General features: G+C 49.5%; 1 long non-coding RNA gene across 1 annotated transcript; it reads right to left on the bottom strand.

The window, feature by feature from the left end:
• Nucleotides 1-5,778: 5,778 nt before the first annotated feature.
• Nucleotides 5,779-17,556, bottom strand: LOC138923417 (uncharacterized). Its single transcript, XR_011436991.1, has 6 exons — nucleotides 17,419-17,556; nucleotides 16,890-16,995; nucleotides 13,006-13,094; nucleotides 10,056-10,217; nucleotides 6,286-6,371; nucleotides 5,779-5,918 (listed from the first exon to the last, which is right to left on the bottom strand). It is a non-coding gene; the product is annotated as an uncharacterized lncRNA (long non-coding RNA).
• Between the last annotated feature and the right edge of the window lie 69 nt (nucleotides 17,557-17,625).

Genomic DNA, 17,625 nt, shown 5'->3' with positions numbered 1-17,625 from the left:
AGAACCACTTCCCAGACACACCTGAACCACCTGCTAGACACACCGGAACCACCTGTTGGATATGCTGGAACCAGGGGCCAGATACACTGAAACCACCTGCAGGATATGCCAGAACCAAGTGCTGGACACAGCGGAACCTGGTGCCCTAAGGCCAGAACCGCCTGCTGGACACACCCAAAACACCTGCCAAACTAGCGTGAACCACCTGCTAGACATGCTGGAATCACCTGCCAGATACGCTAGAAAAAGTTGTTGCACACGCCATAACCAGGTGCAGGAGATGACTGAACCACCCACTGGACACGCTGGAGCCACCTGCCAGATATGCCAGAAACAGGTGATGCAAATGCTGGAACCAGGTGCTGGACACAACGGAACCAAGTGACGGACAAGCCTGAACCACCTGCTGGACACGCCATAACCACCTTCAGGATGCACCGGAACCATCTGGCGGACATGCCAGAACCACCTGCCAAGCATGCCGGAGCCAGGTGCCAGACACGCTGGATCTGCCTGCTATACAAACCAGAACCCCAGACCAGACATACTCGAATGACGTGCCAGACATGCTGAACCACTGGCCGGAAACACCAGGACCACCTGTGGGACACCCCTAAAGCACCTCTCGGAGAGGACTGAATCAGATGCCAGACACGCCCAAACCATCTTTCGGACATGTCAGAACCATGTTTCAGAAATGCCTGGACCACGGGACGGCCATGCCTGGACCATGTGCCAGATGCACCTGGACCAGCTGACAGACACGCCTGAACCACCTGCCAAACATGCCATAACCACCTGCTTGACTCACCAGAACCACCTGCCGAACATGACAGAACCACCTTCTGGACACGCCACAACCACCGCCAGATATGCTGCAACCCACTGCCAGAACGACTGATCCACCTGCTGGACAGCACTGATCCATCTGCAAAACATGGTGGAATCTCTGGTCTGACACCCCGGAACCACCTGCCAGACATGCTGGAACCAACTTTTGCATATGGGGGAACCAGGTGCCGGATACACTGAAACCACCTACCAAATGCGCCAGAACCAGTTGCCAGACATGGAGGAAACACCTGCCGGCCACTTCCAAATCACCTGCTGAGTACACCAAAACCATCTGCCAGACACACCGGAACCACCTCTTAGACACACCGGCACCATCTGCCAGATATACCAGAAACAGGTCCAGGACAGGCCAGAACCAGGTGCCAGACAAGCCTGAAGCAGTTGCCATACTAGTCTGAACCACTGCTGGACCAGCCAGGACCACATTACAGACATTCCCAAATCACATGCTCGGCATGCTGGAACCAGGTGCCCAACACGCCAGAACCACCTGCTGGACACGCCTGAACCAACTGCCAGACTTGAGTGAAAAACCTGCTGGACATGCCAGAAATACCTGCCTGATATGCCAGAAACAGGTGTCGCACGCACAGAAACAAGGTGCTGGACACAACTGAACCACCTGCCGGACTCACTGGAGCCACCTGCTGGATATGCTAGAAACAGCTTTCTCACATGCCAGAAGCAGGTGCTGGACACGACTGAACCACCTGCTGAACAAGACTGAACCACCTGCTGGACATGATTGAACCACCTGCCAGATATGCTATAACCACCTTCAGGATGAGCCAGAACCATCTGGTGGACTTGCCAGAACCACCTGCCAAACATGCCAGAACCAGGTGACGGACACGCCAGAACCACTGGCTGGACATGAGGAATTACAGGCCAGACATACTGGAAGGACACGCCGGACATGCTGGAACCACTTGCCAGACACACCCGGACCACTCGCCAGACACCCCCAAAGCACCTCCCAGAAACGCCTGTACCACCTGCCTGACGCGCTGGAACCAACTGCTGGACACCACCGCAAGGGCACTCTGGAACCACCCACCGGAGATGGCAGAATCAGGTCCCAGCACACCAAAAGCACCTGCCAGACACGCTGGAACCACCTGCAGGAACTGCCAGAATCGGGTTGGTGGTTTCAGAGTGTGCAGGTGGTGGTTTTGGTGTGTCTGGCAGGTTTTTCCAGGACCTGGTTCCGGTGTATGAGGCAGGTGATTTTGGCGTGTCCGGCAGGTTGTTCCAGCATGTCAGGCAGGTGGTTCTGGCTTGTCCAGCAGGTGGGTCTCTCGTGTCTGGCACCTGGTTCTGGCATATCCGACAGGTGGTTTCATCATGTCCAGCACCTGGTTCCGCCGAATCTGACAAGTGGTTCTGGTGTGTCTGGAAGGTGGTTCCTTCGTATCCGGTGGGTGATTCCAGTGGTTCCAGAAGGTGGTTCCAGAGTGTCCGGCAGGTGCTTCCGGTGTGTCCAGGATCTGATTCTAGTGTCTCCAATGGGTGGTTGCAGATTGTCCGGGTGTTGTTTCCAACATTTCCGGCAGTTGGTTCCAACATATCAGGCAGGTGATTCAGGCGTTTCCAGTGGATGGTTCTGGTATGCCTGGCAGGTAGTTCCGGGGTGTCCAGCTGGTTGTTCAGGCATGTCTGTCAGCTGGTCCAGATGCATCTGGCACATGGTCCAGACATGGCCGTCCTGTGGTACAGGCATTTCTGAAACATGGTCCTGAAGTGTCCGAATGGTGGTTTGGGCGTGTCCAGCAGCTGATTCAGGCCTCTCCAGGATGTGCTTTGGTGGTGTCCAGCAAGTGGTCCAGGTGTGTGCAGCAATTGGTTCCTGCATGTCCAGCATGTCCTTCCAGTATGTCTGGGCTGTGGTTCCGGGGTTTCCAGCAGGTGGTGCTGACGTGTCTGGCACGTGGCTCCGGCATGTTAGTCAGGTGGTTCCAGCGTGTTATTCAGGTGGTTCCAGCATGTCCACCAGGTGGTTCCGGCGCATCCGGAAGGTGGTTGCGGTGTGTCCACCAGGTGGTTCCGGCGCATCCGGAAGGTGGTTGCGGTGTGTCCACCAGGTGGTTCAGGCGTGTCCAGTAGGTGGTTGAGGCCTGTACTGCAGGTGGTTCCAGCGTATCTGGCATGTGGTTCTGGAATGTCCGTCAAGTGGTTCAGGCATGTCCAGCAGGTGGCTCAGTCTTTTCTGGCAGGTGGTTCAGTTTTCTCTGGCAGGTGGCTATGGCATGTCTGGCCGATGGTACTGGCATGTCATTCAGGTGGTTCTGGCATGACAGGCAGGGGGTTCCTGTGTGTCTGGCATGAGTTTCTGGTATGTCAGGAAGGTGGTTCTGATGTGTCCGGTGGTTGATTCTAGCATGTCCAGCAGGTTGTTCTAGCATTTTATGGAAATTGGTTCTGGCATATCCAGGAACTCTTTCTGGCGTGTCCGGAAGGTGATTTTGGCATGTCCGGCAGTTTGTTCTGGCATGTTAGGCAGGTGGTTCCGGCTTGTCTGGCAGGTGTTTTTGTCGTGTCCGGCTCCTGGTTCTGACTTATTTGGCAGGTGGTTTCAGTGTATCCGGCACCTGGTTCTGGCATATCCAACAGGTGGTTCTGGTGTGTCCAGTATGTGGTTCTGGTACGTTTGGAAGATGGTTCTGGGGTGTCTGGTGGGTGCTTCTGCTGTGTCCGGAAGTTGGTTCGGTGTGTCTGGTTGGTGGTTCCAGCATGTCTGAGTAGTGGTTCCAGTGTGTCCAGTGGGTGGTTCCAGGTGGTTCCGGCGTGTCTGGGGTGTGTTTCTGGTGGGTCTGGTGGGTGGTTCTGATATATCTGTGTGGTGGTTCCACTGTTTCTGGTGGGTGATTCTGGCATGTCTGGCTGGTTGTTCCGGCATATAAGGGGCCTGGTTCTAGGGTATCTGGCAGGTGATTTCAGCATATCCGGCAGGTGGTTCAGGTATGTCTGGAAGGTGGTTCCGGCGTGTCCGGCACCTGGTTCTGGCATACCTGACAGGTGGTTCTGGCGTGCTCGGCATGTGTTTCTGGAGTGTCTGTCAAGTGGTTCAGGGGTATCTGTCAGGTGGTTCAGTCTTGTCTGGCAGGTGGTTCAGTTTGGTCTGGCACGTGGTTCCAGCATGTCCGGCCAGTGGTACCGATGTGTCATTCAGGTGGTTCCAACATGTCAGGCAGGGGGTTCCTGTTGTCTGGCATGAGTTTCCAGTATGTCCAGAAGGTGGTTCTGACGTGTCCAGTGGGTGCTTCTGGGGTGTCCGGTAGTTGGTTCCCCCATGTCTGGCAGGTGATTCCAGTGTGTCCGGCAGCTGGCTACGACATGTCCAGGACCTGATCCAGTCAAATTGGGGTGGTGGTTTCGGCGTATCTGACTGGTAGTTCCGATGTGACCGGCAGGTTTTTCCGGCCTCTCTGGTTGTCGGTTCTGGTGTAACCAGGACCTGGTTCTGGCATATCCGGCAGGTGATTTTGGTGTGTCCAGCAGGCAGTTCTGGTGTGTCCAGCACCTGGCTCCGGCATGTTCGGCTGGTGCTTCTGGCGTGTCCACCAGATGGATCTGGTGTGTCCTGAAGTTGGTGATGGCATGTCCTGCAAGTGGTTCAGTCACTTCCAGCAGGTGGTTGAGGCTTGTCCGGCAGGTGGTTCAGTCGTGTTCAGCACCTGGTTCCGGGGTGTGCAACACATGTTTTTAGCATATCCAGCAAGTGGCTCCAGCATGTCTGGCAGGTGGTTCAGTCATGTCCGGCACCTTGTTTCAGCATGTGTGACACCTGTTTCTGGTGTATCCGGCAGGTGGTTCCCACGTGTCGGGCAGGTGGTTCAGGCGTGTTCAGCAGGTGGTTCTTACGTATTGCGCAGCTGGTTACAGCGTGCCTGGCATGTGGTTCCAGAATGTCCGTAAAGTGGTTCAGGATGGTCCAGCAGGTGGTTCAGGCTCATCCAGGAGGTGGTTCAGGCTAGTCCAGCAGCTGCTTCGGGCTTATCTGGCACCTGGTTCCACCCTAGCTGTACCTGTTTCTGGCATATCTGGCAGTTCGTTCTGGCGTATCCGGGACCTCGTTCTGGCATATCTGGCAGGTGATTTCAGTGTGTCTGGCAGGCAGATATGGCGTGTCAAGCACCTGGCTCTGGCATGTTCGGCTGGTGCTTCCGGCATGTTCACTTGATGGTTCTGGCGTTTCCTGAAGGTGATGACGGCATGTCCGGCAAGTGGGTCCCTTGTGTCTAGCAGGTGGTTGAAGCTTGTCCAGCAGGTGGTTCAGGTGTGTCCAGCACCTGGTTCCAGCATGTGCAACAGCTGTGTTTGGCATATCCGGCAGGTGGCTCCAACGTGTCTGGCAGGTGGTTCAGTCATGTTGGGAACCTGGTTTCAGCATGTGCGACACCTGTGTCTGGTGTATCTGGCAGGTGGTTCTGGCATGTCCGGCACCTGGTTCTGGTGTATCCGGCAGGTGGTTTCACAGTGACCAGTTCAGGTGTGCTCAGCAGGTGGTTGTGGCGTGTCAGTCACTCGGTTTTAGCGTGCTGGGCATGTGGTTCTGGAATGTCCATAAAGTGATTCAGGCTGGTCCAGCAAGTGGTTCAGGCTAGTCTGGAAGGGGCTTCACGCTTGTCTGGCACCTGGTTCCGTCCTGTGGTTTTCCTGTTTCTGGAGTATCCAGCAGATGTGTCCACGAGGTGGTTCCGGCATGTGTGGCACATGGTTTTGGCGTATCTGACAGGTGATATGGACGTGTCTGGCAGGTGTTTCCACGATGTCCGGGACCTGATTCTGGCATATTTGGCAGGTGGTTTCAGTGTATCCGGCAGATGTTTCTGGCATATCCAACAGGTGGTTCCAATGTGTCTAGCAGCGGCCCAAGATGTGTACAGGATAGTGGCAAAGAGTGTGGGCTTTGACTTGGGTTTTAATCTCTACCCTGCCACTGTTTTAAATCCAAAGGTTGAAGGCCATATATGGCCTTGGGCAAGAGACGTAATCCTTCATAAACCTCAGTTTGATAACAGTCTCTTCTCCATGGAGTTTTAAGATAAATTATATTACAGTACCTGGCAAATAGTAGATTTTCAATAAATGGTACTTTAAAATACTAATAATGACAACAACAATAATAACAATATCCTTGGATCTACCATTAGAAATTATGAGCATTTTTAGTTAAAGTATTGAGACATCAAGAGCAAGAGGTATTGCTATAAAAAATTAGTAAGAATTACAAAATTTAACATTAGTTGGCCACAAGTATAAACTGTGGAGTCTTTCTAGAAAACAAATATAGAGATTTTCCCAATCAGTCTTACATGTTTAGAGGATGAATAGGCTCTCACTTAATCCAGAACACTGTCAGCCATTGCTTTGGATCAGCATTTTCCCCCTTAAGTGTCCATTTGGAGACTTAAAGAAAGTAGAACTCACTCAAACTTTTCTTTTCTCATCCACTTATTGCTGCTTTCTTCCAGCAATAATTAAAAGCTGTTGATGAATCTTCCCTCAGAAACTGTCTGTGAAAACATAGCAGAAATACAATAAATATATTAATTGGCATTTTTATTATGTAGATGTTTTATATAAGGTGACAAATAGTTTTCTTTTATGCTGCTTTAGAACTCATAAAATATGATTAAAAACACTGTTAAAAAATCTCTGTAAAATTTAAACACACATCTCCAAAATCATCTCTGAAAATGTATAAATACAGAGTTGACAGACTGCAATTATTTACAAGCCACACACACATATTGACAAAACCTGGGAGGAGCTGGGTGATCTGGCAAGATCGCGTGACCCTTTCTTGTGTTTTAATTTCCACCAGCATTGTAATAATGGTTTTTATGCAAAAAAAATAGTTTAAAAATTCCTGCAATTAGCTCAATCTAATTATGTCCCTGATGATCTAATTAAATGTTAAATTTTCAGTTATTAAAAACCCACATCTTTCTTTAAAAGAAAATGTTTTAATTAATTGCTGTATATGTTTTATGTTTTACATATGCTATATATTACAAATCAATCACTCTCTTTGTATTAGCTATTTAAGCTATTTCTAATTTTCCTATTATACGTAATCCTTCAATTAACATCTTTTAAAAGGTCAACTTTTGTTCAAGCTTCTCTTTTATGTCTCAACATTAGATTTTTATTTCCCTGGTCTTTACAATGGAAGACAGGAATGGCACTCTTTTAAAAACTGAAAGAAGTAAAGATGCCTGTCAAACAATGCAAAATTTATACATTTCCACCCCTTTCTGTCCTTCCCCACCACTGCCATCTCCACATAAGTGTGATCCCTTTCAGTGTGTCCAAGTTTCTGATAATTTCTTAGGATACAATCTGAGACAGGGGAGTTACTGAGTAAATTAGAAATTATAGAAACATTAAAGGAAATTATTGGTGGCAAAATAGAAAAATTCAAATCCTATATATATGGAAATAAGAAACATTTACATCAAAGAAAACAAAGATAAAAAGAAAGTCAATGGAATGGGGTAATGCTTGCCATTAGTATGTCAGAGGGAAGTCTGGTATCTAAAATATAGAGAACTGCTGATAAATTTTTTTGGACAGTAACTAGGATCTAGTGGATGAATAAATATTGGCAGAGGAGAAAAACGAGAGCTGGAGGGAAAGGAACTTGCCCACCTTCTGAAGGAAAGTAGACTGTGAAGAGCGTGCTGAGTCTGTGTGCTTGATTGTGCCGTCTTGCACTCTCTCTTATTCAGGGTGATGAGTATTTTGTACACGAAGTTTAGATCTCATGAGTAAACATAAAGTGTGATGTGCACTGATAGAGAATAGATGCAGGAAATGGGATGGAATGGAGCAGGGTGCTGGAATATATATATATAGTGTGTGATGTGCACTGATAGAGAATATATGCAGGAAATGGGATGGAATGGAGCAGGGTGCTGGAATATGTATATACAGTGTGATGTGCACTGATAGAGAATATATACGGGAAATGGGATGGAATGGAGCAGGGTGCTGGAATATATCTTTAAAGTGGTTTTACTGTACCAGAGGACATGATTGTGTTTGCGACTCTGATAAAGAAATATTTTGAATGATTTCTTCTTTTGAAAGACAGCATGCTCATTACCATTGCCTTGTCACTCTTGCTAATTTTTGTTAGTGTTTCCTTCTAGTCATTTCCCAAGTATTCCTGAGAAATGAAAAATCCACTTTGTGCCGGATTTTTTTTGCATCTCCTGCTGCATCTGACAGGCCAGCTCCGCATGGAGATGGGGGCGAGGTGGGTGGGGTTGTGTGCAAACAGCAGGACAGGGGGGCCTCTCTGCAGGGTCGACACCTGTCAATGCTGCCCAGGGACATGATGCCCCAGGGTCACGTGGCCTGGGAATAAATACTGAGCCCCTGGAGAAAGGAAAATGGACAGGAAGCGGCTCAGGTTAATAGACCGACTTATAAAAATCAGATGCATCGAACGCCACAAGTGTCCACAGCTGCATATATGGAGGAACAGCACACAGGCCGTTGTGGAGGGAATATTACGCAGCCATGAAAAGGAAGGAGATTTGGACATGGGCTCCTTTTTCATGGCTGCATAATATTCCACTGCACAGATGGACCGTATTTTGCCCATTCGTTTTTGGTCTCATTTATTCCTCCTGCAATCAGCGGCTAGATCACCGTCCCAGGATGCAGGCATCTGTTTTTGTGCTTTCGGCACCGAGGATGGAGCGTCGGTTTTTGCACGGGGAAGGAGACAAGCAAATGTGGGGACCGACTGGGCCCTTTTGATGGTGGTTTTGAGGTTGGGAGGCAATGCTGTCTGGGAGTCGGTTTGTGATGGGTGATTTGGGTCAGTCAGGTCCTGCGCTTCTGAAGGACGGTGGTCGGACCTCAGAGGTGGAAGGAGGCAGTGCCCACCATGCCCTGTGACCTCCCCACCACCAGGCTCATCAAAGGGGGAAGCGGCCTCTGACTCAAGACCCGAGTCATCCTTTGGATCAGAGATCAGTTTTTTCTGAGGAAGAGTGGCCCTGAACTCACATCCATGCCCGTTTTCCTGCATTTTGTATGCAAGATGCTGCCTCACATGGTTTGATGAGCAGAAGAGGCAGGAGGGACCCTCCCTGGAGGACCCGACCCATGACCCTTCACCCCAACCAGCTCCGGGTCCCTCGCAGAGCACCCCCCGCCCCGGCCTGCCTGGGTCAGTGTGCAAATGAGCGTCACCTGCTGCGTGGCCCTCGAGGCCCTTTGATGTGTGGCCGACACCGCGGGACGCTGCCCGGGAAATGACTCAGGAAACGGCAGCCGGCTTAATTGAGGTGAACATGAAAGCCACTGCTGTGTTAATTGGGGCCGCTTGGCCCCCAACCGAGTCAGGACTCACATCTTTCACGCAGCAAGCTGGGCGTTAATCACCCCCGGACACTGAGCGCTCGGCCGGGGAGGCCTGGGGGGGGCCGGGTGTCATCGGCCTGGATATAAAGGAATGGGGCGTGAGCCGAGGGCGTCTGCGTATCAGATGCCGGAGGGAAGATGGGGTTTAGGGGAATCATTAGTGGGGGGCAGTTGCCTCCGGTCCCCCCACCCAGGTCGTCGGTCCGCCCTGTCGGGGCTGCCTGGGCCGCTCGGGGGCTGGGAATCAGGCTGAGGGGTGGCCAAGTCTGCAAAATGGGATTGGATGGGTGAGGCAGAGTGCAGGTCCGGAGAGTTCCAGGTGAAGGGCCATTCAGGGGCTTGAACCCCAGGGATCCGTCCTACCCCATCCTGGAGCCCAGAGTCTGAGGTCAAGGGTTGCAGGGCTGTGCTCCCTCCGGAGGCTCCACAGGAGGGTCCCTCCGGCCTCTTCCAGTGTCTGGGGCTCCAGGGTCCCTGGGCTGGTGGCCGCCTCCCTCCCGTCTCTGCCTCCGTCCTCACGGGGCTGCTCCTCTGCATCTGTGTCTCCTCTTCTCATAAGGACCCCAGTCCCATTGCATCAGGACCTCATTTCACCTCCTTAAAGAGCCATCTCCAAATCCTGACATGTGCCAAGGTCCTGTGGTCAGCGCTCCTGCCCTGTTCCAGCCTGCAGTGCCTGGTCCCCTGGGATGGGGAGGAGATGTCCTAGTTAGGTGTCTCAGGAGAGCTGATGAAAATTCATTTCAAGGGCATTGTGGTTTAGAGCGAGTCCCATGAGCAACAGACATTTTCAATATCTCATAGTAGCAATAACTTACTTTGGTTTACCACTTTCAAAGGGGAAATCTGCCTGTCTTTCTTCCTTTCCCCAGATATTATCCAGCTTTGTAATGCAAACAATGGCTCCCCTGTTGTTCTCACTGAAGCGCGGGTTACAGTGGAAGGCGAACTCATGCCCTCTCTTGAAATCTCAAGCAAGCCTGTTTTAAACCAAAGACCAGAGTTAGTAAAATGATTCAAGCTGTGCATTTGTATCAAGTGAAGAACATGCAATTTTCTAAAGACCAAATCATTGTATAAATACCTGACAATTTTCTAAACAGAAATCACACTGACGGTACACTGGGCCAAGGACTGGATGTAATACATGAGCATCTGACAGGAAGCAAGACAACGTGCTGAGTTTTTTGCCTCGTTGTCTTGGTCACGTCATTCTAGTCAGCTGTCATTCCCTCTTTACCACCTCTACCCATGAAAGGTCTTCAAGGTTTTCTCACAGAGGTTTTCGGGCCACTTTGAGGGCACTTTATGCTTTACTTTGCAGAGAATAACGGTTACCTGCTTCCTGTCCTGCCAGCCTGCTTTTAATCCCTATTAATGGCAAATAAGAGCTTTCAAATACTTGGCTTCCTCATAGTTAACCAAAAGCCAAGTCCTGACACAGCAAGAGCTAGACAACATCGTTAAAGTTCAGTATTCTGATGCTAAGTTGTAAAGTCGTGACAATAAATGTGGTAAACATTCCATGATGTCAAGTGGAACTAATGAAAGTGCTGCTTGGCTTTTTTTTTTTTCTTCAAAGATTTTATTTTTTCCTTTTTCTCCCCAAAGCCCCCCGGTACATAGCTGTATACTCTTAGCCGTGGGTCCCTCCAGTTGTGGCATGTGGGACACTGCCCCACCGTGGCTCGATGAGCAGTGCCATATCCGCACCCAGAACTCGCTCCAACGAAACACTGGGCCGCATGCAGAGGAGCGCGAGAACCTAACCCCTCGGCCACGGGGCCAACCCCACGAAAGTGCTGCTTGGCTTTTTGACCCCAGTTCCTGCACTTGGATGTCAAGGCAAACACAAGTCCTGGCTGTCGAATCACTAACTCTTTCCCTCGGTGTCTCAGCGAACCCCATAGAGCACTGACAGAATCAGCATGTGCTCTGGTTTTAAACCAACGTCTGCACTCTAGACCTTTTAACAATGATTCTCTGTATGTTTTGATTCACCCAGTAATGAACACATACACTACACTGTGTCTTCCAATGATTAAATTCACAGGGAAAAGACCAAGATAGCCAATGGAAATAGAATTTGTATTTGACTGAAAATCCAATGCCTATATTTCCTCTGCAGTGAAAAGCAAGATACTGTCATCTCTACTGCCTTCAGTGTTCTTTTTTTCTTGTAATTCCTCACATAGAATTTGCAGGACCAAGCAATAATTTTTTCAGTTTAGACCACCTTAACCACTTCAACCAGAATTAGTTCTGAGTGGCCGCAGTGTCAGTCTGCATCTCTAGTGTTCCTGGAGCTAAAGTTACCAGTGCAATAACCCTAAATAAAGCAAAGATATGTATATCAGTGTGGTCCTGCATGAGAGGGGTCGTACAGGGAGGAGAGCAGATATTAACAAATCATGAGTGCTGTGTGCACAGGGTAAGGTGTGCTGGGTCCTACCTTATGTTGGGAGGAAAGATGGACGAGGACATAGGCAGAGGGTATATATGTTTTGTACTTTGCTGTGAGGCAAGCTTTATTGTGCAGGGAAGAACTGTGCCATCAGAAGCTGTACAGGCTGTGTGGAAGTAGCAGTTGGCTTAGGGTGGTGACCTTCATGGGGAACCAGAGGAAGCTGGCTGGAGGTTGCAGTGAGTGGGCCATTTGGATGTAAAATGATCAGATCAGAGCTGAGTCTATCTCCTGCTAACAGAGGAGGTGGCTCCCTTTGATTCACCAGGAAAAAGGTGACAGACACACATGGAGTCTGTTTGCAAATTATTGAATAAACCTGTGTGCATAGCTTGACTTTGTGCCTTTTGTGTCCTGGTCATAAGACCCAGAAACACAGATGAATTAATGGCTGCAGTAGCTTTAGTGGCACCACTGACCTCAGGGACGGGCGTACTGGACAGCTTCAGGATATCCTTAGCCTTCTTGTTTTACACGTAGGCATAACCAGTGGTGATCACCAGGCCCAGGCATCCCAGGGCAGCCATGGATCAGCACGGATTTACCTGTTAGCTCCAATCTTACCCCATCCTAGCTCACCTCAGTCAAACCAGTTCCAATGGCAAAGGTTGATTTATTTTGAGGAAGTCTTGTAACTTGAGGGATCTGTTCAAATCTTCTAAGTATATAGAGTCTGCTCAGAAAACTGGGGTTCTCCATCCTGCCACTTGTCAGCTGTAGACCAGGCTAACACCATAGGAATCTGTGACCCTGCTGTTGCCCCCACTATGAAGATAGAAATGGCAGCTGAGCTCGCAAGGTCCGCGACTGCACTGTGACCTGCACAACTGCGGGGAGGTTTGTACGCACATCAGGACAGAGTGGCATCACTTTCAAGCGCTCAGACCAACTCGGAACAATGTCCAGTGGGGTCTTTTTGTTTTCACACCTTGTTTTTGATGGGCATGTAGACATAATGTGCATGCTTGGTTTTTTACACAATGTATGGCGCAGAGGTGGAGAGACGGCCAGGCATCACATTACAAAAGCTCCACGTTTCCTTGAGCTCTAAGGCTTTCACTGCCAGGAAACACCAACAGAATGGGTTTCCTGCTCTTCCTCTTTGTCCTCAGAAAGTAGGACTGTTTTATTCTTGATTCTTCTGGTTTAAGATTCAGTGAGGGAAACGTTGTCCCCGTATTGGGAATACATATTGATTTATGGGATAATCCCGTACTGTGGTATAGCCAAGATTCTAAATGTGTAGTTTTAAAAATTCTAAACCAATCAGCAAATACGACAGACTTGCTAATCGTGCTGTTCACCTGTTTGCATTGCGCTTCACTGTGCCCAGAATTGTTATCAGCATGCAAGGTGCGACTCCTCCAGGCAAAGGCAGGTCACAAAGCACAGTCTGGGAATAAAAAAATATATATGTGGTAAATATTCCATTTGCACTTTTGGTATCCTCTTAATATGTTGCCTCTATGAATCATTACTGTGTTGTTTTGGTAGCAAATTTTCATTATTTAAAAAAAATTTAATTTATGTTTTTATTTTTTATCATTTTAGTTGCAGTAACATTGGATTATAACATTATATAGCTTTCAGATGTACATCGTGATATATTTCAAATTCTGTGTAGACTGCATCATGTTCAACACACAAAAATGAATTATAGTCCACCCCCTCACATGTGAACCTAATCACCCCTTTTGCCCTGCTCCAGCCCCGATTCCCCTCTGGGTACCACCAATCCAATCTCTGTTGCTAGGTATTTGTTTGTCGTTATTTTTATCTTCTGAGTGAGATCATACGGTATTTGACTTTCTCCCTCCGACTAATTTCACTCAGCATAATACCCTCAAGGACCACCCATGTTGTCACAAATGGCCGGATTTCATCATTTCTTATGGCTGAGTAGTATTCCATTGTGTATACATACCACATCTTCTTTATCCATTTGTCCCTTGATGGGCACCTAGGTTGCTTCCATGTCTTGGCTATTGTTTATAATGCTGCAATGAACATAGCAGTGCATGTATCTTTATGCCGTTGTGCTTTCAAGTTATTTGGATAAATACCCAGCAGTGGGATAGTTGGATCATATGGTAGATCTATGCTTAATTTTTGCAAGAGACAGAGGAAATTCCAGGCCTCAAATGCAAGGGAAATGCATGCATTTCCCACACCAAGGGCCCCCCAACCTGTGCAGGGCTGGCTGCATCCCCAGATCCCTCCCCACATTCCCTGCTTCTGGAGGACTCTTCCCAGAGAATGGGGGCCATGAACAGCAGCCAAAGCCTGATCAAGTCAGCGGGGACTGAAGGACAGTCTGGCAGCAGAAAAGCCATGCTGGCTTCCAGGAGATGGGCTGGGTGGGTGATGGGAGGAAGCCTGGTCTCTAGGGAAAGTCGCTTCTCTTCTCCAAAGCAGGTATGTGGAAAGTAAGATGCCTCACAGGCCAGGCCAGGGCCACATGGCACTGCTACCGCTCCGCACACTGTCACCACTGTGGTGGAGAGGGATGCTGGAGCTCATGCCGACAGAGACCCTGAGTGCCTATGCACAAGAAAGGAGTGGAGGCACCAGGTTTTCTATGTCCCTGTGTGGCCAGGACAGCGGCACTGCTCAGGGATGTCAACGCTATAATGAAGTCTGTGCTATTTATCTGGCTACTCAGAAAGGGTTTGCAAAGCAAGAGGAAAGAGGAAATAGGGTAGGAAGGCAGGCCCGGGCCAAGCGGCCTCCGTCACCTCCATGTGCTAAGCAGGCCCCCTCTCTGGAAGGGGTTTCATCGACAGCCTTTCTTTCTACTTCCTGGGCACAGAAACTGAGCAGGAACCCAATGAGAAGGAGGGTTCTGGCCTGGAATGGGGTGTAGCAGCTCCCCATTGGTTTGATCTGAAACTCCCAGGCCATGGAGACAGAGGCCAGGTATGGGGTCTTGGGTTCTTGCCTTTACGGGGGCCCCAAAGGCTTTAGGCTTCCCCCTCAGCTTCCTCTGGTGCACTAGAATGACTCTGGCATCAGGCTGAGGAAGGGAGGCTTTCTCAGAGATCAGCAGCTCTCCTCTGGAAAGGCCCCACCTCACCCCATGAGACTGACTCACAGCAGCGTGGCCCTGATGAAAGTTCACAGCTTCCAGAAACCAGCAGCCTCAAGGTGATGCTCTGAGGAGCAAGGGGAAAAGGAAAAGAGACTCTGCCTGGTTGGCTTCTGCTGGGGCTTGGGAGGGGTTGAGTAGACGAGGCTGGGACCCCAGACCGCCCGGGCTCTAACAGACCCTCAGGGAAGTGGGGGCTCTTCCCACCCTGTGATCACATGGCTCCTGCTACCAGCAGAAAAGGTGAAGCTTGGCCAAGGCCAGCATTATTTGGGGGAGGGGACGTCACAGGGGTGGGAACGGCTAGGGAGCAGGAGCACCATCAAATTCCCTGGTCTGGGCCGAGCGTGTCTCCTGCACGTGCAGTTGCCTTATTTGGAGGCAGGAGGTCTGCTACGGCACTATTTCCAAGGTATTACTATGGAAACGCAGCGTAACCCTGAACGCTGTTATTCTGCCTGGGAGTTTTTTCTCTCAAACCAGCCAGCTTTGGGGGATTTGCATGTGTGTCTGCTGTTCCCCAGCAGGAAGCTGTTCAGTCTCCAGGAACAACTCCCATTTGATTTTGCCAGGGACACTACCTTCCAGAGGATGCTAGCCTAGGACTCCTTGGGGAGGGTAGACAGAGGGCAGACAATGACCATCAGCTGAGAGCAGGCCCAGAGCTGCACTCTACTAGTAGGAGGGTTTGTGCAGCAGCCCAGGGCAGGCAAATCCAGGGGAGACCCGGGAGGCGTAGAGGAGAAGGGGGACCCAGTTCCACCCAGGCTGATCTCTGCCACTCAGTGAAGGAGAGAGCACCAGGAAGGACTGCTGAACCCTGGGGGTAGCCATGTTCTGCTATGCCTGGACCTCTGCCAGGCTCTGGGCCTTGCAAGATGCCCAAGGGACCCCCAATCTCCACTCTGCTCGTTCTCAGGGTTACTGCAAGGCTCGATCAGGCAAGAACACTTGGTAACAGTGAAGCCTGAGTGCAGAGCAAAGGAATAACATTTACTGAGCACCCACACTGGGCCCAAGACCTCCTTTCAAGCTCACAAATAATCCTATAACCGGATCAAAACAAGCCCATTTTGCAAATCAGTTCACTGAGGCTCAGAACCTTTCCTGGTGCCCTGAGCCCCTGGACACTGGCTGGGGAAGAGAAGGAAGAGGAGAGGGGTCTTTGGGGAAGGACTGGACCTGGTGGGACCACCCCAGCCACCTCCCACTCTGGTCACATGGGAGTCAGAGCAGGGGCACAAAAATCAAGACCAGCACCAATGTTTTCCATTTATGGTCAAGGCCCCAGAGCAAGAGTGGGGTCCCCTAATTGCCCTTCACTTGGCTCCCCTTTCTCAGCCTGCTCTCTGCAAGAGCATCTCTGTGTAGAAAGTGGAACCGAGCTGAGTCCTTCCTTGGACTTGTGGCGCACAAGCACTGTGCCAGGGTGGAAATGTTCACTCTCTTGATTGTGCTGATGTTTTCAAAGGGGTATAAATTGTCAAAAGGTATCAAATTATGCATTTCAAATATGGACCCTTTATTATATGTCCAGTCTGTATTAATTAGAAGAGCTATAAATAAAACAAATAAGGTGTTGGCTTGACTTCTGGCTTCTGGTCCATGATGTTAGGAGCCTGGAAGTCTCCACTCCATCCCCAAACACTAAACAGCTGAACAAACAGGCTCCAGCTGTTCTTAGGTTCATAAGAGCAGTGAGGTCATAGGGCAAATTGCCACCCCCAGATTGGGGAGACTCACAGGTGAACGCAGAGAATCACAACTGAGCCCCCAAGGGGACCAGTGCTGGGGCAGAGAAGCCTAACCTGTAATGGACAATCTGCAGGAGGCCCAGTGTGGACAAGTGTGGACCCTCAGAGAGTTAAAACTCCAGGAGGACCTGGTCACAGGGGCCCAAACTTTTGTGAGTTTTGCCTCCGGCAGCTGGACCTGCTTCTTACAGTGAATGTCTGAGAAAAAATATTGTGCTTCTCACAGAGGAAAGAAAAAATGAACAATTTTGAAATATGCTAGAGCATTCTGTTCTTAAAAAGTCTGCTCTAAGGAGAAACTATTTTACTAGAACCTGACATGCTAAGGTTTGATCAGGGACACACCTACCTGTGGGGACTCCAGCCCACTTCAGCCATCCCGCCCTGCCTACGTGGAGGACGCAGAGCACACGTGACGTTCTCTAATCACATGGATGTGATCTCTTCTGATGCCTCTGGGAAGGAATTGGGTCCAAAGTTACCAGAAATGAAAGGAGAACGAACATTTATTGAGTATCCACTAAACATCAAGTAGTTTATTAAAATGTCACCCCATCAGATCCTCTCAACGCTGCATTTATAAACACTGTACATCTTTTTCAGAGAATACATTTAGTGAGATATTAATTCTTTCAATGTCAAACAATTCTAGTTTTCATTTCTTCGAAATTATCTAATTTTGAAGTTTGATATTTCATGTACTACTCCTTCAGTTATATACTCTAAGCATTTTGTGATCACCAGAAATTGCCCAGTTTTTTTTTTTATTGTGGTAAGAACCCTTACCCTATGGTCGGCCCACTTAACCAAGTCATAAGTGCACACTGCAGTACCGGGAACTCTGGGCACAGGGCTGTGAGCAGCGCTCTAGAACTTACTCATCTTGCACGACTGAAACTTTGTGCCTGTCGGACAGCAGCTCCCTCTTTCCTCTTCCCCCAGCTCCTGGCAATCACCATTCTCCTCTGTTTCTGTGAGTTTGACATTTTTTTCTTCTTTTTTGGTTTGGGGGGAATTTTTCCAGTTTTAATAGGGCATCACTGCCAAATAAACGTGTTATCTCTTTACAATGACATGATTTGATA

This window comes from Equus caballus, chromosome 3 (genome assembly GCF_041296265.1).
Source record: "Equus caballus isolate H_3958 breed thoroughbred chromosome 3, TB-T2T, whole genome shotgun sequence".
Lineage (NCBI taxonomy): Eukaryota > Metazoa > Chordata > Mammalia > Perissodactyla > Equidae > Equus > Equus caballus.
This window is presented reverse-complemented; position numbering and strand designations above follow the sequence as displayed.